The 21,127-nt window shown below is 41.6% G+C and overlaps 1 protein-coding gene across 2 annotated transcripts in view; it reads right to left on the bottom strand.

Moving 5' to 3' along the window:
* Positions 1-21,127, bottom strand: part of FHL2 (four and a half LIM domains 2) — a 404,990-nt gene that overhangs the window by 382,912 nt on the left and 951 nt on the right. The window lies entirely within an intron of this gene.

The raw sequence follows: 21,127 nt of genomic DNA, 5'->3' as shown, positions 1-21,127 counted from the left end.
AATCTTTGCGGATCATACTATGGCAGAGTGGGCTCTAAGGGGGGTTACGCAAATTGGAGATCTATTCTCACAGGATGGTTTTAAGCAATTCTCAGAGCTAAGAGACACATATGGTTTAGATAATAGGGGATTTTTCAAATATCTACAGGTTAGAAGCTTTTTTAACAACAAAGTCGGAGGTTCAGCAGGTTTTAATAAAATAGAAATAATGGAGAAAATAAAACTGATGGGGGATTGCTCTATCAAATCCTTTTATGCAGCATTGGTGGAAAATAAGCAGGATGATTTAGTTAAATACAGCAAGAAATGGGAGGATAAATTGGGAGTTGATAGTAGCTTGTTTTATGATTCTTTGAATTTGGGATGCACGATACTATGTGCTGCCCCGCTGCAATCTCAGCATTATAAAACATTGTATTCTTTGTACTTTACGCCTGCAAAGATTGCAAAATGGGGGGGAATCAAGGAATCAATTGTCCCAGATGTAATGAGTTGGAAGCAGATAGCGTACATATTTTTGCGTCATGCCCCCAATTACGAACATTGATTAGTGAGATTGAGGGTTTTTTGGCAAGATCACTCGGTATTGAGATATCCCTTACGCCGGCTTGGATTATGCTAGGTGTGAATAATGAAGAGCAGGTTCAATATGCTGAATTTCTGTTTGTAATAATGGCTGTCTATAGACTCACAATAGCTAGGGCTTGGCTAGATAAAAGCCTTCCAAGCTTGCAAAGCTGGCTGGCAAATACTCTGTATGCATATAATATAGAGGAAAAAATGTATGCTCGAAAGGGGAGAAGTGGAAGACGATTGGGGAGAAGAATTTGGGAGCCAATATGTAAATGGAAAGAGAGGCAAAGAAGGAGTAATTAGGAGGGGGGCGGGAATATGTTGATGTTATCGCTATCATTACTGCTTTCGGATTTCTTCTTTTTTATTTCTTGTGTTGACTTTGGATTTTTTCTTATTATAACTGAACTGCATAATGTGTATGCTTTCTGTAGCTGTATTGTATAATCTGTATGTTAGTACTTAAGGGTGGAGTTTAAATAACGCAAAAAATATTGTAATGGATAAAATTGTGATATATGTAATGCTCATATTGATATGTTGTAACGAAGAAAAAAAAAAAAACATTAAAAAAAAAGTCAATATCTCTGGTTTTAATAATTGGATTTTTGTAGTTTTGGTCTTATTTTTTTCAAATTAAATTCAGTGTTTTTTCTAAATTGGTTTGGAATCATTATGTGTGGTTTTTTCACTGTTTTACTGTTTGAAGTGTTTCACAATTACTTTACACACTGCCTTTAAGTTAAACCTGACTGCACTAGCTACCAAGCTACCGGAGGGGGAGCACAGCTTAATTTGAGATTTGCTTGTACCTTGCCATGACTAGCATTGTGGTTGCTTTCACTCCAGTCAACCAACAACCCAATTTCTTACACCCCTAAATTACTCATAATGACATAAGCAGGAAAATTACAGTATTATCAGTAAAGATATTAATGCAGAATTACTGAAATGACTGTTATTACTCTAGTGTAATTGAAATTCTGCCTGGGCCTAATGATCATCCCACATTTTTGATGCAGTATCCTAAAGCTCAGAGTCTATTGGTGAAAGCCACCAATTCGAAGGTTAATCCAAATTCCTTCATTTATACTTCTCTGGGCGACGAGTTGTAGCAGATCTATGCAATGGTCAGGACTCTACAGCATACTCAGAAGGTTTGTTGGCTTATATGTCCTTTGATGGCGCCTTGCTCGTTAGAAAGAAACATAATTCTGCTTAGGATAAATGAAAGAATAGACAGCTACAGCAGGTTCTTTGGATCTACCCTCCTCTGGGTGTCAGTTCCAGCAGCAGCAACAGAAATTAATTGTTGCACTAGAGGTCTTGCTTTCAGTCAACATCAAGCACTGCAGCCCAAGCAGTACTGCAGGGCCTTTAGGGTCAGAGGTGGTGTGAATGGAGGAGCACAACAGCAGCAGCAATTTTCATCCTTCTCCTCGTCTGGCAACACCATAAACCTACTTTGGATTGCTCATGGCTCGATATGCCTCCTGATGTGAGGAAGAGCATGCTGAAACCTTACAGACAAAGATTTCTGATGTTCTATTATTTGTTTTGCCTGTGGCTTGGAAAGGTTCTGCATTGGGTATGAACAAAGGTTAGCTATTATTTTGCCAGATTAGTCCTTATTATTATTTGTTTTTGCAGACAGACGATGCGAAGGGAGGCTCACACGCTGGAGTTCCACGCCTCCGCGTAGTGCTGGGGCGTCCTGTTCCGCTACGTGACTCCTCCCCCCCTTCCACGAGGCTGATGGCGGCAACATTGTAGCGGCGGCGTTTGTGAATTGCCGATCGCGCTACTCTATGGAAACTCCGGGAGGACCCTGGAAGAAGCTTGATGGGATCGTACTGAGTGTTATGAAAAGCTCAGAGTGCCTGAGTGAACTGTAGACAATTTAAAAACGCTCAGCTCGGTTTTCTGATCGCGTTATTCTATTGAGGACTCTGAGGAAGCTTGCTGGGAAGTTGCTAAGAGTCTGAGGGCCCGATTCACAGAATGAACTTACTACTTTTGGCATTCACAGAATGCACTTACTACTTTTGGTATTCACAGAATGAACTTACTCATTTCGGTATTCACAGAAGTTAGGACTACTAACTTTAGGACTCCTAAATGCCTTCTGTGAATACCGAAAGTCTTAAAATTAGGATTTTTCTCAATTTAGTAGTAGTAAAGTTAGGACTCCTAACTTTAGGACGCCTAAATGCCTTCTGTGAATACCGAAAGTCTTAAAATTAGGATTTTTCTCTATTTAGTAGTAGTAAAGTTAGGACTACTAACTTTACTACTACTAAATTGAGAAAAATCGTAATTTTAAGACTTTCGATATTCACGGAAGGCATTTAGACAACCTAAAGTTAGTAGTCCTAACTTTACTACTACTAAATTGAGAAAAATCGTAATTTTAAGACTTTCGGTATTCACAGAAGGCATTTAGGCATCCTAAAGTTAGTAGTCCTAACTTTACTACTACTAAATAGAGAAAAATCCTAATTTTAAGACTTTCGGTATTCACAGAAGGCGTTTAGGCATCCTAAAGTTAGGAGTCCTAACTTTACTACTACTAAATAGAGAAAAATCCTAATTTTAAGACTTTCGGTATTCACAGAAGGCATTTAGGAGTCCTAAAGTTAGTAGTCCTAACTTGTGTGAATACCGAAATGAGTAAGTTCATTCTGTGAATACCAAAAGTAGTAAGTGCATTCTGTGAATGCCAAAAGTAGTAAGTTCATTCTGTGAATCGGGCCCAGAGAATCTTGAACCCTCGGAATGCCTGAGTGAACCTGTCGACAATTTAAAACACTCGGCTCCGTTGAATTACGAGCCTTTTTGCCGAGACTGCAACCTGGATGGACTGGGCGTTAAAGCATTAAAGAGCAGGTCAGTGGGGCGAATAATGGAAAGGGTGCATTTCGGACTTGTGAAAAACCCCTGAAATACATAGAACTTTTGAGTGCTTATTACTAACAGTATAAAAACCCCTGCACTCCCTGACTGCAGCTGATGTTATACTTTGCAAAAACCCCACCGTCGCAGTTGTCGCAGTTGTCTATACATTAAGCTACATTAAGCTTCGACCGCAGTGTGGGTAGGATTATAGGTATAAGCCCCTTTGCTCTGGATTGCTTTGGTCTGTTGGGAGTATAACTCATTGAATAGCTCGAGCCCCTGATAAATTGAAATTGAAATGGGAAAACAATTAACAGCTCGTGCCAAAGCAAGAGCGCGTCGTCAACAAATTAAAGAAGGCGTGGAAGCGGCTAAAAGTGCTGGTGTGGCAGGGGATAAAGGTCTATCCTCTGTTGAAAACTCAGAGAGCTCCGGGGAGGGGGAAGAGGAGTATCCTGAAAATGTATCTATATGTGCCCCGCTGATCGGTGCTGAGAGTTTTGGGCTTGCGGAAAATCTAGTAAGGGAAGCATCAACCCTAGATATGGAGTCGAGTAAACCAGTGGACAAGTCCAGGATTGCAGGGCCAAAAGTGAAAGAAACGGCATGTGCCATCGAATCGAGTGGCTCACAAATATTTAAAGAAGTGAAAACACCCGGGGAGTCAAAAATTGCGAAAGCCACTAAACAGTTTCCTCTATTTGAAAAGAAGTCTATTGCACCTGCTAATAATCCTTCTCTAGCATTAAACACGGATTTGACGGCAGATTCAACGGCAGACTCAATGGGTCCAGCAATCTCTAATGAAGAGGAGGCATCACTGGGTGTTAAGGGAACTGTGGCTCTACCCTTAACTTTATCAGTTACTTCACAAGCTAGCTCGGCTCCAGTTCAATCAAGCTTGCTCCCACTCGATGTTTCTAATGCACAGAAGGAACTCTCCGAAATAGAGTCTGGCACAACAGGTGACTTCCAGATATCAGTAAAAGACATGCTTAATCTGATTTTAAGCAAAGTAAGAGAGATGAAGCAATTTCAAAAGGCGGAGCTCGCTGTGATTAATCAACGGTTGGATAAAATGGAAGACTCAATGACCTCATTTCCCGCTCGTCTTCAAGAGGCAGAAACCAGAATTACGGGGCTAGAAGGAAATCTAGCAGATGTACAGAAGGACACCGCAAGCGTATCAAAAATCTCTAAAGTCCTTGAATCCAAACTTGTTGATTTGGAAAATTATAACAGAAGGTCAAATCTGAGAATTGTAGGTGTTCCAGAGAAGATTGAGGGGTCTGACATGAAACAATGGATAACTTAATTTCTCTTTCATGAGGTCATTCCCGAGTTCAAAGGAGATTTGACTATTACACGCGCACATAGAGTCCCAACTCATCAGCCCCCGAACTCCACGTATCCCCGTACCATCTTAGTGAATTTCTCTGATGTGCGTGCTAAAGAGACTATTCTTTCTGTGGCATTTAAGCAAAGACAATTTGCAGCAAATCCCACTACCAAATGTCGGATTTTCTCAGACATGTCGGCCGCTGCCGCAAGACGGAGAAAATAATTTGTTAAGATCCTTCAACTATTTAAAGACAAAGGCGCTCAAGCTATGATTGCGCAGCAATCTAAGCTAAAAGTTTTGGTAAAGGGGAAATTTTACATGTTTTCTGAAGTGGATGAAGCAAGGGGGCTATTGGATCGGATTACACAGGGTTAATATAACATGATATTATGTATCAGCCTTGTGGTGTATACATGCTTATTTCCTTTTGATTATTTCTACATGGTCAAGGGGAGTTGGAGGAGCAGGGATGAACAAGGACGTCACGGGGGTAAGGGGTGCAATTACACGGCACCTCCAAGATAGGGGTTAGTACCTGGTGGCCAGCGTGGCAAGAGGAAGAAGGGAGAGAACAGGGCCACAAGGTAGGACGTAGGAGGGTGGAGGGGTTGGCGTGGGTGAGGGGGGGGGGGAAATGAAAACATTGAAGTATCTCTGGGTAAGATTGGAAGTTCATTTGGATGGAAAAGGGGCTTAAGGATGATAATGAAGGGAATTATTTATTCTGAAGGCAGTGAAGTAATTTCTTTACAATGGCTAGTAGAGGCTTAAAAGTAATTTCGTTTACTGTTGATGGACTGAATAATAAAAAAAAAATGCGTGCTATCGAGTCCTGGATCAGAACGGATAATCCATCTGTTGTAATGTTGCAAGAAATCCATATTCCTGCTACAAAAATTGATAATTTTTCCATGTTTAAACTTTGGGCCTCATATCGAGGGTTCTCATGCGCTTCAGAATCTCAACGAGGGGTGGCTCTTTTTTTAAATCGTAATTTGGATGTTGAGATTCTCCAAACTGAACAGGATAGGGAAGGACGATGGTGTTGGGTCACATGTTCAGTAAGTGGCAGACATAGGTCTATTACTTTTGTTTGCTTTTATGCCCCAGTGAATGATTGGAGTCAGGGGTATGATGACTTATTTCAATCACTTTATATGATTAGGGGGGACATCGTAATTGGAGGAGATTTCAATATTTTGATGGATGTAAAATTGGACTCAACTGTGATTACTAAAAAACAGCCTAAACCCAAATCTCGTAGATCTATTAGCCAGAATATAATTACACTAGATCTTTGTGACCCTTGGCGTGTAGATAATCCACAAAAAAAAAGTTCACATTCTGGTCAGGAACACATAAATCATCGTCTCGATTTGATTTTTTTTTAGCTTCCAAGGAATTAGAATTTTCCTGTCAAATGTTGATGCACAATGGGTTCTCAGACCATGCTATGTTAGTCATTGAATTTGTGGCTGGAGAAACCGATAAAATCCCTAAAAGATGGTTATTTAATAAGGTATATTTAAGGGATGAGAATCGGATTAGAACATTAAAGTTGGAGATTTCAGATTGTATTATTCGTAACTCAGACACTGCCCCTCTCCATATTGTGTGGGATTCGCTGAAAGCCTTCATTCGTGGCATTCTAATTAGCAAGGTTGCTTCAGAATGGCGTGCTGTGAAGCAAGCAAGAGATTTACAGTATCATAAAATAAATGCCTTGAGCCTATTATGGCAGTCGGATCCCTCTAATATAGTGAAAAATAAGCTTAATGAAGCAAAACGTGAACTGAGCGCAAACTTTTTCAAAAAGAGTGAGGAACAATTTTGTAGACAATCTCAGAAGATATATGAGGAGAGCAATTTTACTGGCAAACTTCTGGCCTGGCAAGCGAAAGAACAAGCTGCTGCAAATAAGATTTGTTTGTTAAAATGTCCTATTACACACACAGAGACATCACAAGCTGTAGCAATAGGCAATATAATGTTGTCACACTATCAAAAGATATACACTGAACATCAAAATATAGATCCTATAAAACTCAGAGATTTTTTAAATAAATATGAAATACCATCTTTGGCACAAGAGGATCAGGAAGCAATGTCAACTCCTTTTACCAACGCTGAGTTAGAACTGGTAGTCAAAGATTTACCGATGGGTAAGGCTTGTGGCCCGGACGGCCTGCCAGCCGAATTTTTTAAGGGTTTTTTTTTACTCTTTTTTCGACTTATTACTTCAGTTGTTAAATTCTATGCTAAACGGTGGGCAAGTTCCTAATTCTTTTGCAGAAGGCTCTGTGGTTAGCTTTCCTAAAAAGGGTAAAGACCTTAAAGACCCCAATTCATATAGGCCTATTACCTTACTGAATACTGATTATAAGATCACAACTAAATTGCTTTCCCTACGTTTTAACTCCATGGCTGCTGAGGATCTTATTTACCCAGATCAGAATGGCTTCATTGCAGGTTGCCAACTTGTAACTAATACCCATTTTTTGGTGGAGGCTTTAGATTATTTTGAGATTAAAAAGGTCCCTGCTTTAATGTTATTACTTGATGCAGAAAAGGCTTTTGATTTGGTGGTTTGGAAAACTCTTTTTGTTATTTTGACATATTTTGGAATTCTCCCACAGATTATTAGTTTAATTCAAAATGTGTACACGGGTGCCAAAGCCAAGATAATCAATAATTCAGCTTTAGTAGGCACAGTATCGGTACAGCGAGGGACTCGGCAAGGATGTCCCTTGTCCCCTATTCTTTTTGATTTTTTTATTGAGCCTTTAGCCATAGCAATTCGTAACTCAGTAGATGTAGTCCCCCAATTCCCAATATGGCAAAAATTAAAATGTACGCAGACGACATCATGCTCTTAATAAGACCTGATATTAAATCTCAGGTCAGTGCCTTACAGCTTTTTGAGGAATTCGAAACCCTGGGTGGCTATCGGATAAATAGAAAAAAAAAAAAACAACGAAATATTAGTGTGTGGAGGGAAGGATTCTAATCTACATCCAGAGTTAGCTGGATGTATTAATTCTAGGCCAAAAAGATATTTAGGGATTTGTTTCTCTGTTTCGGTCTCAGATCTATATACACTTAATTTTGAACCTCTTCTGCGGAAAATACACTCATTGTTTTCTAGATGGAGTCCTTTGCCATTATCAATCTTGGGCCGGGTCGCCTTGATCAAAATGTCTGTGCTTCCACGCTTCAATTTTTTGTTTGCAACTATTCCATGCTCTCTTCCTGCAGCCTTTTTTTCAAAAGTAGAATCTTTATTTTCAGGTTTCATTTGGGCAAAAAAACCTCCTAGATAAGCATTAAAATCTCTTTATACAGATACAAAATAAGGTGGGCTCTCTTTACCTACTATTAAAGACTATTATAGTGCATATTTCGCTCAATATCTGGAGCGCTTTAAAATTGGAGTGCAAAGTCCTAGTTTATTCATTAATTTCTTTTTCGACCTAATTTGTTATGAGACTCAGATTCCCTTCTCTCTGCAAATACCGAAATCCCCAAAATTAGTATGTTATAAGATCATGAACTGGTTTTTCAAACGACGGGAGGCTATCCTTAAAAGATACTCCCTTCCGCGTTTCAACTCTAAGACTCCTTTAAAATATGTTTTCAATTATATAGAGATTAAAATAAGTCCAGATATCGTTTCGCAATGGAATTACAGAGGATTCAAAAACTTATCAGATTTTTTAAGGGATGAAGCTTGGTTAACTCCCGGTGAGATGCAACAATTAATTCAGGGGAATTACTTGTTAATAGGTTCTTATATTTTGATTTATAAAATGCTGGAACGGCTGGACCCAAGAAATCTCTGCTTACGTATTCAGCTTTGGGAAGATTTGTTTGTGACTATACTGTCAAAGAAACAGGGGGAATGGAAACGTTGTTTAGCTCTCCATACCGAGATAGATGTCACACCGAAAGCTATTAAAAAATGGCAAGATCAAGAGAATCATGTTCTCTCTGTAAATGTATGGAAAACGTTAAATGATTTAAACTTTACTGTGTTACGGGGTGTTAATTGGAGAAGAATGTTATTTTTTATTAAATGGCTGTTATACTATACCCCAGCGGTTATTTAAAAAATGTACGTCAATACATCTGCTAATTGTTTTCGATGTCAGCAATTTCCCCCCCGCTAATTGGTATCATACTATAGTGGATTGCCCTAAAATTGTATCCTTCTGGAATGAGATATTTAGTTTTCTACAAATTGACTGTAAGATTCAGATCTCTTATAATGTTAAATTAATGCTTTATGGATATGATTCCGAATTAGAATTTGCTGATCAAACGGTCAAATTGTTGTATATTGTAATGGCAGTAGCTAGGTCGCTAATACTGCAAAATTGGAGATCGACACAGGTCCCGCCGTTCCAAGCATGGTTGCAAAAAATAAGAAATGTTAGAAAAAGTGAATCCTTATATGCACAACGGATAGGAGGGATGAGGAAGTTTGAAAAAATGTGGGGATTGTTTTTTGAGTAATTATGGACTTGAATCGTTTTTGTCATGTTAAAAAAAAAATATTTTAGCTCTTTGCATTTCTTTTGTATCCTTAATGTGATCATATTTTCATGCTTGCCCTGATTCCGACTTTGTTATTGTATATAATTATAATTGCACAGCCCTTAAGAATCAAAGAACTTCAATAAAAAATTGTTTAATAAAAAAAAAACGTGTCCTTATTATTTCTAACCACCTATTGAGATATGTTTCCCTAAAAGGCATTCTCATATGTTTCCCACGCTACCTTTATCACGTTGCCATGGAACTGCAATCTAGTATTGACCTTTCTGGAGGGTGCACCTTCTTAGCTGCACTCTTTGACTTCTTACTGTGAAAACCAGGGCTGTACATGGAAATGAAGGCAGCCCTGCAAAAATGTTACATTCATCCCCCACTCCCTTTATGTCTCCTTCCTTCCAATCTATCTTTCTATCTCCCTCTGTCTTTCTCTCTCTCTTGGTCCCTCTCTTGTTTGCCTCCTGAGCCCTCTGCCTTCTGCCAATAAACCCCAGGGAGCTAGAGATCAGTGGTGTAAGACAAGCCCCTGCCGCCCCTGGGGTACAGGGGGCCCAGAGCTCCAGGGGCCGCCTCTGGCACTGACAGGTCCCTGGCCTAGGAGCTCCGGACTGGGTAGGAGCCTGGGGGCCTCCAGCATGTAATTTGCAGGAAGGGCCCTCAAGTTTTGCTGTGTTCCTCATGGCAATTCATTCTGAAAATTGAGCGTCAGTCTTTGTCCTTTCAATCTCCATAGCCAACCTTCTTCCCTGACAAACTGGCTCTTTTTGCCCAGTTATCCTTTCTTCTGAAAGTGGAGTCACCCTTCCATATGTTCTTCTCTTCATCTCTTCAGAAGGTGGTTTCGCTCTTCCATGTGGGGTAGTTCATTATGCTTCCTATATTCATCCCTCCACCATATACATGCACAGTGGAGGGGAGATTAAACCAGCCAGATTCACAACATGCCCTTAGCTTCGATACTGACAAGACTAGAGAACACTGCATTGTTGATCAACTGTTTGTGGGTTTACTGGGTCCCAAGAAAAGAAAGGTGGTCCAGAAGTGAATCGTATCCCAGTCAGTCCTTACATCAAAATGTGTTAGACCTATTGGAGGTATTAGAGCTCACCTCAAAATAGCAAAGGCTGCGAATTAAGTCCTAGTTCAGGGTGTTCCTGCCTTGGGCACCTGCCAAACTGCTATGTAAGTTGCCGTCCATCCATTCAACAAGCACTACTACATTGATTCGCAGGCCCACAGAGAGGGCCATTGTGTCTTTTGGTCTTGCAGGTCTTCATGGTGTAATTCCACTCTCCAGACCCACCTCTTTTTTCGGGGGAGCTAACCTGGTATTGACCCAAAAAAGTGAAACCCCTGTGAATAAAAATATTTATCAGAAGGACAAGTTACTTGCCTTGGGTAATGCTGTTTCTGGTGAATACTCCTTATGTCACCAGATTCCTCACCACCCACTCACCAACCCGTTGCCTGATCCAGTCTGAAACCCAGTGGTGTAGCAAGACATATTGCCTTACGGGGCAGTCACTGAGTTTGCAATTGTGTGTAGATTGTAGCGGAGGGGAGTGGTAGTGGCCGACAAATGACTTGTTCGGGGGGGGGGGGGGGGCCTTGGGGGGTGATAGTCGACAGACAACTTTCTCACCTCTGCCACTCCTAAAAAGAGTGCCGCCCTGTTTGGACCGCACCTAGCCCCCCCAGTTACAGGGCGTGGGGGGGGGGGGGGTGAGGTGGGAGTCGGCAGTCGGCTTGCTCACCTCCGCCGCCCTAAAAAACATTGCTGCCAGGGGGGTACCGTACCTATTCTATTCCCCCCCCTCTTAGCTTCACCACTGCTGGAACCTGGGAGGATTCTAGAAATCTGCAAATGGACAGCGAATCCGCCGGAAAGAGCATTACCAAAAGTAAACTTATACTTTTCAGTGACCTATCCCCATAATTTAAACCTGATATCTAGCCACCAAGTAACTGAATGGCCCTCTATAAAATCCAATCAAGTGGATCACAGTATTAGGCTGAAATTGTCGTTTGCATTCCAAAAGCTAACCATTTATCAGATTTTAAAATGGAGGAGGCATGAAGGAGCAGATAGCATACAAGCCCACCCTCCTGATTCAAGAGGGAGACTACAAGGCTTGTCTCCCAACTTCAAATTCTTGCATTAAAAACCCGATCATTCAACGGGCTTCTGCCGATGTGTGACTCCGAGTATGCACTGCCAGCAACCTGCTCCCTTAGGCTAGTGCACACCATTTTTGCTACGCGCTCTCTGCCTGCTGTACCCCTTTCTCCGTGTTCCTGACAGGTAAGAAAAAAACGTATATTTACATTTCTGATACACGACCTTGCAGCAGCACACTTCCAAGTCCCATACTTGACAATAGCCCCGATTCAGGGCTCAATAGAAGGCAATGGGAGAAATACATTCTCCTGATGATGTTTTTTTTAAAAATCTCTCACTTTCCTCTTCTAAAATGTTGGCATGTATGAGATAGGATCGATTGTTTTGGAATGGGGTTGGACATAGTAGAAACTCTATAATTTATGATAATTCACGTACATCATGTAATGTTACAATTTACTGAACACACCCTTCCAGTGCATTTTTGAAGCAGGATTAAAATATCCACAACAACAACAAAAAAACAGTGCTAATAAAGTTTCCATTTTTCTCATCGCCTATCGCAATAAACACAGAAAAATACTATTCCACAGCTTTTATTTCAACAATGCGGTGCCCATGGGTGTCTCATTTACAGAATACTAAAATCTATCTGAAAGCCAATGGGAGATTGCGGCTGCCCAGTGGTTTACCACAAATAAGCGCTGGTCTCACTCCAGTTTTTACAACTTAACTCAAAACTTCCTTACAATCATTTTCAGGATCATTTGCATTTCATCTTCTACCTTTTTTGAAAAGTTTGACCGCGTTTCGGCGCTTCCTGGTTTTAACAGCAGCCTTTCCCCTCACCACGAAGAATGCACTTCGCCTGCCAGCATCAAGGTATGCGTCTCGAGGCGTCTCGAAGCTTCTGCAGGTCGCTCCCTTTTGAACAAACACCAGGCATGCGGTAGCAGGCTCCTGTTGGAAGGAGGCCCAGAAATTGCAAAGGGCGATTATCCGAAGTGGCAAATGTTGTCCTGGGAACAAGTTGAGCTGATTTGAATATTGTGTGCCAACGCATAATAATGCCAAATATATGGTTTCAAATAGCCACCGTTCGGACGTGAATTTTAAAATGGGAAATCCAGGCCGACATTCAAGCCCAGGGCATTTCAAGGTAGAGGGGTGTCTCTCTATCTGTTTTCTCATGAACATGATTTCTGATACCCCTAAAGGGACGGGTTCGATCAAGTGTTTGGCACCCGCTTAGAAGGATGTTATTTGACTACCTTTTGTAAGAGTTTGTTGATTGCCAACTATGGGCCAGAAAAGCTTCCACAAGATTGGCGTCGAGTGCAGGAAAATAAGCCTGGATATAAGCACATAATGCATTCAGGAGTACATGCATGTATCATCAAAAGTACCAAAAAGCAGAAAGTTATCCTTCTGCAGTACCCTGGGCTCAAGTACCAAAGCTTTGCTGTTTTGCACACTGTACCAGCTATGTCTCTGATTTCTTTACTGTTTTGTCTATTGGCTTCGGAAACATATATTTTTTAATTTTCCATGCGACATACCATTCTTTCTGTTTGATCATAAAGTAGCTCAGTCTTTCATGCAGTAAATACTCCAAGATTAGATAACTGCATCTCCCTTTATTTCTGGTTACCTAAGTACTCCGTGCACCGACTTCCGGCAGTCCAAAATGGCGCAGCCCTTCTTGTACTATAACTGCAGAGACATTTATCATCAGTGCGAAATCCATGCAATGATTTGGCTCCCAAGCTTCAGGAGGGCCTGGACCTTACCTATTATGATGTCAATTAGGCAGGACCTTTCTGTCTCCAAAAGTTGGTACAGCGTTAAGCCCAAAGATAATGCTAAAATCTGTTGATACTTTGCCCCTTACCGTGCCTAGGATATGACAGGCGAGAACAGGGACATTTTAAGGATTTGGGGGGCCCTGGGCCAAACATATTTTGGGGCCCCTGTTCAGAACAGCTTACAATTTATGGTCCAATTTCAGGTGTTTCATGTCCTCTTTCGCCAGGTCACTTGACAGGCACACTCATCGAAATTCTAAATGTTTTGCACATCTAATATTCAGGGAAATGCCGTGTGTTTTCAATCTTGTAACACAAGCGCAGTTCACTAATATTACTGAAAACAATATCTGTGACACCCTCCCATTTCGCATATATGAGGTTCTGTTTTGTTCTAAAGGAATACTTGTATGGGTGTTGCATAACATATAAACACACCATTTCTCTGCAAATGTATGTAATAGACTCTCACACATCACCCACATTAAAAATAGATGAAAAAAACAGTATTTAAAACAATCTGTTGAAGAACTATTCATGGTCATCAAGGCAAGACTCTCCCCAGAACAGAGCTGGCTCTATCAGGGCCCCCCTGAAAGGCAGGGACCCTGGGCCACAGCCCACTTTGCCCATGCATTAAAACGTCTCTGGGTGAGAATGGGTGGCGCGCCAGATTTTTGTTTTCCTGGTGATTAACTACTAAAATCTGTTTCACGTGGCACAATCCTGTCTTGCCCGCCTCATGTTTTTTTTTTGTTATCGTAATTAAAATGCTTTCAAACTGATATGCACAAGGGGGCATCTGATCAGCTCTTTACACCCTTGATCGAACAATATGTTAGTCACAATTTGGCCCCACTCAACCCCATTTAGAACATGGAGCAATGGAGTCTACATGTGGCGCACACGTCAGCCATTAGCTCTCTTCACAGTGAGTAACAGCATTTTGTTTTTGCACATTTGAACATCCTCCTTAAAAAGAAATGTACTTCAGTGTCAAGGTTAATAGGCCAATATCTGCTTTTATTTCTGCTTTAATTTCATGTTTTTATATAGTTTTTGAGTGAGTCATTTTACTTACTACATTCCATGCATATAGAAGCCACCTATAGCCTGAGAGATGTTTTACTTTTTAGTATTACACTTTTAATGTCGAAACATTAAAAAAACACCATAGGCTTGTCAATGCCAGAACAAATGGTGTTGCCAATGCTTGATTAATTGTAAACCCATATTACGAGTTTGGTCACATTGTGGTGTTCGAAATTTCAACCTACATGTATATCTTGAACTTAAAATTGAATACCAAAATATTGTCAAGGTAAATATGTATTTACTATTATTAACTCCACCATGATGATAGTTTGGGATGTATAAGGTGGAATCAAGACCGCGCAGCCTGGGTGCTAGGCTAACTAAGCATTTGCAGCGCTGGCAGCAGTCACCTCAGAAAGAGCTTGGGCCCTTGCACATATTTATTAATTTTTGTATTTATTAATTCATTTTACAACTTACATACTAACAAGAGCACTGTATAATATGGCATTAAGAGGAAGATGACAAGCAACACTTCGACATGTCCCAAAATTGGAAAAATTATGCATTGTTGCATGTTCCATCTGCCACCTTTTGACAAAGACTCTCAAGAGCCAATTGAGAAGATAAATAAATAAATAAATAAATATGAGAAAAAATACTAGCTTGTGTGAAGAAATTTAATGGTCTCTCTCCAGAAGAGAGAGCTAAAAAATCTGGCTTGATTTTCATTTTAGGGATCAGAGCCAGTGTGATTAAGACTGATTTAATAATCAATTCATAGCAGCCCACTGAAGTCCAGTCAGAAAAGTATTGCTGGCTACTTTACTGTGAGCTGCTGCGAATCTTTTGGAGAAAAAAACCACACAAAAATGTGTTCCCTACCACAGGATTTTAATGCATGTATTTGTAACTAGCAGCCCATCCCGACGTTGTCCGGGAGCAATTAGGCTTCAGGGCCCCCGCCCGCCCCGACGTTTTCCTTGGGTTCCCTGGAGCCTTCCTCCATATATTGCAGTATTATACCTCTATGTTTACTTTCTACGCTTTTGTAACCTGCACACGTAACTTTTTCCTCCTGTAATGCACCGTTTGGCTCACTTTTGTAATGCTCTGTTTGCTTCCTCTTGCTCACGATTGTTATTTTTGCTTCATTTTTCCGCCGCTCACCGCTCCTAACTAAAACCTACCTCATCCGCCGCTCACCGCTCCTCCCCGCCTGTCCGCCGCTCCTCACCGCCTGTCCGCCGCTCCTCACCGCCTGTCCGCCACTCCTCACCGCCTGTCCGCCGCTCCTCACCACCTGTACGCCCCTCCTCCCTGCGCCATGTCCGCCGGTCCTCCTCGCGCTCCTGGACGCCGCTCCTCCCCGGGCTCCTCACGTCAGCACGCACGTCGCGGCCGGCGCTTCTTCCAAGGGACTACTTTTTTTTCGGTATATTTTTTTTAATAACGTGACTTTATTATGTTTATATAGCCTATGTCCATCTGCACACCCTGACGATTACAACGATGTATCGCGTGTGTGGATTGGCGCTGTGGTTCCCCAGTTTACCCGCCTCAAAGGTTCAAAGTTCTTCCTTTATAATAGTAGTATAGATTATCTTTAGACTGATGAAGACATTCTGCTCAATTATGGAATTTGGTCAATTCCTAATTATTTCTAAGAATGCCTGCATTGTAACTTTCACACTCCCTTACTCCTTTTCAGTAGCCAGACCAGAGTTAATGTAGGGGATCATATGGTAATGCAATCATTCCATTATGTTTCACCAAGCCACTGCTGTTAAAAGCACTGAAAATTAAAACAAAAACACATACATTACAGAAACCCATACCCTATGAAGCACGCATCAGTCGGCTCATGTTTATACAAATGCCAGTCTGTATGGTGTGCAGAAAATCCTGTTTTTTATTGGCAATTTTCCCATTAGGTATCCAGCAGGTGGGAAGCACGTTACCCTAATATACAAGGCTTACCACCTATACTCGCAATACCTTTGAATGTCATAGTGTGTCACGCTGCTCACTGCTTTATAACAGAATGCACTTACTGGGTATGCCAGCCAAGTCACCACAAGGTGAGAGAGCCCTTCAAGTGATGAGGCTCTTATCTTTTTGACGTCTTTGAACCCCCAAATGACTCAATCCTGGAATCGATGGTCCCCAGCATAAGCAATGTTCACGATTTAAACCTCAATACATTCCAGGAAAACACAAAACAAGTATACAGAAACCAAGAAAAAAAATTATGAAATATTTTCTTTAACGCACAGACAAAAAAGTCAACAGAAATCGAAATTTTATTTTTAAGTGGATGGGATAGAAGCTTTTTAAATCGTGGTTTTCTTTGTAAAAGATGAAGTGATATTTCAGATTCTAGCATATTACTTTGTCTCTTTTTCTCCTAATGCATGTTTTTTGTCAGAGTATACAATCGTCCATACTGAATCCTGTTTGCATCGCTCCCACAAATCAAGCCAATGATAACTTAATTTTTAGACTCTGAATTCAAATCACATTTGCACAGCATTATAATATTTACAGTTTAACATTCTGCTTTTTTATGTATATGCCATGTACTAATCTACTAATATTATGTAATTTTCTAAACAGTTGAGAATACATGCCGTGGAACCCCAGGGGTCTTCAGACCTCAGGTTAAGAACCACTGCTCTTGAACGAGGCGCTATGAAGTAAAACCGACTGGAAGAAGGCAATGGTGTCATGTAACGGCATCAAAAGTCAGTATATAGGGAAAACATGAAGAGGAACGCAAGCAGATATTTTGTAACAAAATATAGAAAACAGCATAGGAAATACCCAGGCCTTGATAATCTGAGAGCAACTATAGAGCAGGAATCTATCTATCTATCTATCTATCTATCTATCTATCTATCTATCTATCTATCTATCTATCTATCTATCTATCTATCTATCTATCTATCTATCTATCTATCTATCTATCTATCTATCTATCTATCTATCTATCTATCTATCTATCTATCTATCATGTCAGTCTATCTGTCCTATTCATGCTGTTTGTGATCTGCTTTCTCAACACGTGCCCTTTCATCTATGAACCTCTCCATCCATCCATCCATCATCCATCCATCGAATCAATCTGCTGAATATAATTTATGGATGTCCCTTCAATGTCCACTATTGATCAGTGGCATAATATTAGCCCCGGCGGGGGAGGGGCTGCGCTCCAGGGGGCCCCCTCCAGCACTATGCACGGGCGGTGGGCCCCTGGCCTGAGAGTTCCTGACTGAGTCGGGAGGAGTGGGGCCCTCCATGTACTTTGCAGGGGGGCGTTCAAGTTTCATTATTCTACTGCCGTCTTCTTTAACGTACGGGTATATAATGTGCAGAAGAAAAACAAAAATGACAATTTCCGACCTGAGTGCCGATTTTCTGTGCCCTTGGGGCACTGTAGTATTACAGAAGGGGTTGCGACTCTTTTGAAGCCCATTTTGTAAGACTGATAGCACTTGTGCTCATGTAGTGCCAGCACTATCTTGAGAGGGCCTTCCCTCATTTGAATGGGGGTGTGGCCCCATATGAATGAGGTAATCACTTTGCCTCTGCACCTGTGACGTATTATACACCCAGGCACAGAAGCAAAGAAGTAATCAGGAGGTGCACTGGTTGTGTGGCACAAACAGGTGGTGCACACTCAGTGCACCCCTGAGGATAACCCTATGCAGGGATTAAAGATGGTCCCCCGGACCCCCCAGACATACCCCTATAGGCGGGTGCAGTCACTCACTGCACCTGCCTGCAGGGGGATCTTTATCTCCTCTGAGATGTGCAGAAGGTTTGATCCCTGCAAATAAAAAGGCAAACCATCACCTTCAAAAAGATGCTCTATCTTTCACTAACGTACTGCACTCTAGGGCTTCGGCAAGTTTGCAGCCTCCCCGCAGGCAGCACATTATTTTTATTAGAGTGCACTGTGTCTGTTTGCACCCAGCACACAGATATAAACGTGTCCTGTGATGCAAACAGAGACAGTGCTCCTTGTCTATTATACAGGCCCTGGTTAACACATAGTAAAAGATGGTCATCTTAATGAGGGTGAAGTTGCCTAATGCTCAATCGGTGCATAAAAAATGACAAACTGAACGTTCCAGGTAGGGTGACCAACCGTCTGTAAATTTCGCGAACCGTCTGTAAATTGGACCTCACGACCGTTGTCCGTGAGGATCCCTTTCACGGACGCCTTTTGTCCGTAATTTTGGGCCTTTTAGGGCAATAGAGCTGTTCCCCTGCAAAAGGCCTCAGCTCCCTGATGGGGCCGCCTCGCACTCATCTGAGGACAAGAGCAGCCTCACCCGCCCATTGTCATTCTGTTTGGGGCTGATTGCCACATACAGAATGAGAATGGGTCAGTCTGGGCTGGCACAGCATGTGGTGGCCTCCTCCAGCCTTGGTCTAGGGCAGGGATTTCTGTCACCTGGAAGTGCAAAAACGCCCATGCTGCTGCTTGGTGAGAATCCAGTTAATCGAAGAAAGGAAGTGAAAGAAGTTCAAAGGAAAGGATTATAGTTCTTTCAGAGTCTCATCATTTTAGAACTGACACATTTTCCATATTACATTCAAGGAAGCCATGGTTGTTGCTTTTTTATTTTATGCAACTAACAACCATTGACAAAGCCAATAGTTCTGGCTTGTTGTAGGTGTAACGTTACTTGTTCTAGGTGTAACGTTACTTCTTGTATTATAGATCTCGATGCAATGACAGAAGCAACAAAAATTCCAGTCAGGCACAGATTTTTAGTTGAGGTGTTTTAATCCACACCCTTAATTACATCAAACACCCTTTTGGAGAGACCCCCTTAGTTTTTTCATCCCACATAAAGCTCCGGAAACAACACCATGTCACAGTCGCCCCATGTCCAGGCACTGTGCGTCATGCATGACTCATGCCTTCCACTTTTTCAGATTGCCTATGTGCAGGGGTATAGTGAACCCTGCCCCACCCCACCCCATGCTTTAGGAACTACAGCGAGAGTAGAGTTCTTGATGGGTCTCTTCTATCTGCAGCTCTGCAAACCAAGGCTCAGCTCATAATTAATGTGGAAAGGTGAGTAAGTGAGTGAAGGGATGGGTGGGTGGGTGGGTGGCTGGATGGATGCGTGAAATGATGGATGGATGGATGAATGAAAGGGTGGATGATGGGCGAGTGAATGGATGGATGAGTGAAATGATGGATGGATTGATGAATTGATAAGTGAAAGGGTGGATTGATGGATTGATGAGTGAAAGGGTGGGTGTAAGGTTGGATGAGTGAGTGAAAGGGCAGGTAGATGGTCAAAAGGATGAATAGATGAGCGAAGGAGTGAAAGGATGGATGGATGAGTGAAAGGATAGATGAGTGATGGGTCCAATGGATGGATTCATGAGTGGATGAGTAGATGGGTGGGTGGATGGAAGGATGAATGGCTAAGTGAAAGGGGAATGGAGAGAGAAAGGGAGGATGGGTGAATGGATGACTGAACTGGTGAATGGGTGAAAGAATGAGTGACTGGGTGGAGGAATGAGTAAGTGAAAGGATGGCTGGATAGGTAAATAGCTGGATTGATGAGTGTATGGATGGACAGGGTGAAAGGGTGGATGGATGGATGGATAATGGATGGATGAGTAAAAGGCTGGATGGAGGGATGGATGAGTGAAATGATGGATGTAAGGGTAGGGGATGGATAGGTTTGTAAATGGTTGAATATGGACATGGATGGGCACACAGATGGAAGGACAGAATGAATGGTGAAAGACTGAATGATGGATGAAAGTATGATTACACACTGTAAGCCCCATTATCTTCAGCAACATTTCCTAGACATTGACTTTCACATTTATAGGAGCGATTTTCTCTATATAATATATGTGTGTTGTAACGCACTCTGATACTCTTCCGTACATACTTGGTATGAGTAGCACTATAAAAGAAATTAAATACACATGAGAGACGGTCTATGTGAAGATGAGGGGTGCCATTGGAGGGTGGTAGCAAGACCAGACTGGCCGGACCGTGCATCGGGCGTTTTATTTGGGATCTGGAAAGGTGGGGTGGCGGTTTTTTTACCACAAAAAGACCTGCACATTTGCTTAAAGCTGCTCGCATACTGAAAAAAACCATGAGGTGCACAATTTTCTCAACCTAATATAAACTTCTTTTCACTAGCACTTCAGTGGTTGTCTATTTACTTACTTATATACTATTGCACAACCTCCTCTGATGTGTCTGTAAAACTTACCTTTTGTCCTAAATTTTAACCTCCTGTCCTGAATTTTTGTCCTGAATTTGACCCTTTGTCCTGAATTTTTACACTCACTGTCTTGAATTTGCACCCATGCCAGTCACCCTAGTTCCAGGCCCAGTAATGAAACCAATGTCCACAGACAAAAAACACGCAGAACTTTCAGCATTTTCCCACAATTTTCAAAATAAAACGATTGAAAGGTGAAAATAGTTCAAATATGTAAAGATAGTATTTGAAAGGAGTGAAATAAAAAAAGTCACGGTAGACATGATTCTACCTCTACTGCCACTGAGTTAGGAAGCAGATGACCCAATAAAGGAGGCGGGACAGGGGCAGAGACTAAAGAGGAAAGAGAGCAGTGGCCCAAACAGGAAGAAATGGAAAGGAAAATGGAGTAATAAGGGCAATAGTAGGGTATTTACTTTAAAGAAGCCTGAAAAAAGGTAAGAACATTAGCAGAATTTGTGCTCCTTTACAACAAAAGACAGACGGGCAAAGTAAATAGGTCTAGTTTAATGTGCTAAAGCAAGCAAACACAGGC

Source organism: Lissotriton vulgaris, chromosome 8 (assembly GCF_964263255.1).
Source record: "Lissotriton vulgaris chromosome 8, aLisVul1.2, whole genome shotgun sequence".
NCBI lineage: Eukaryota > Metazoa > Chordata > Amphibia > Caudata > Salamandridae > Lissotriton > Lissotriton vulgaris.
Note: the sequence above shows the minus strand (reverse complement) of the source record. Positions and strands in the feature narration are given on the sequence as shown.